We start from the raw sequence: 922 nt of genomic DNA on the forward strand, positions 1-922 counted from the left end.
GGTTCTTCATCCAGAGGGTGCTGGGCACTGCCCAGGCTCCCCAGGAGCTGCCAGAGCTCCAGAAGCATTTGGACAACACCCCTGGGCATAATGGGGGATTGTTGGGGTGTCTGTGCAGGGACAAGAGTTGGGCTCAGTGGGGTCCCTTCCAACTCAGGATATTCCATGATTCCATAAAAGAAGAGATGGCAGATACCACCCAAGGCATCAGGAGCCTCCAGAAGGATTCACATGCATGGACAACACCCAAAAACAACACCCCACACCTGTCCAGGTAGGTCACAACCAGMCTTGCTCCCTTTATTTCCCTAACTTCCTGAGGGGTCACTTTGTTAATTGTTTCATTTCAGTTCAGTTAATTGTTTTTCTTGCTCATTTGTTGGTGATTAAATGTGGAGACGGATTAAATGGAGAGACGGAAAATAAGAAATGCAAATGGCCCCAGAAAATTTTGAAACCTTTCCTGTGCTGAAGTTTTCCCTCGAAGGAGGTTTTCCACCCCTCTCCACATCCCATGAATGAAAAATGGAGAGAAAGGAATTATGACAGATAAGAAAATCCTAAAATAATATTCCATTGTTGTCAAAGGCCTCAATTAATCAACCCCCACCTTGGCCGAATGCAAAGGCTCCAGGGATGTTTTATAAGRTTTTCCCATCAGAAGAAGGTGAAARRAAAACAGATCCAAMGKATTTAAATTCCTTTTATATTTCCCATTTCTGGCCACTTCAACTTATTTTCCTCTCAATTCTGCAAAGAACTTTTACAATGAAGGTCCCTGGACAAGAAAACCAAACCATGATTTCACAGAGTCTTTGAGAAATGGGCACCAAGTGTGTGAGCAGGGTGAGGAGGATGAGGGGCTTCAGCTGAGCTCAGTCTAAGGAGGATGAGGGGCTTCAGCTAAGCTCAGTCTAAGGAG

The sequence above is a fragment of the Malurus melanocephalus genome, unplaced genomic scaffold (assembly GCF_030028575.1).
Source record: "Malurus melanocephalus ecotype Western Australia unplaced genomic scaffold, MMel_1.1 scaffold_670, whole genome shotgun sequence".
NCBI lineage: Eukaryota > Metazoa > Chordata > Aves > Passeriformes > Maluridae > Malurus > Malurus melanocephalus.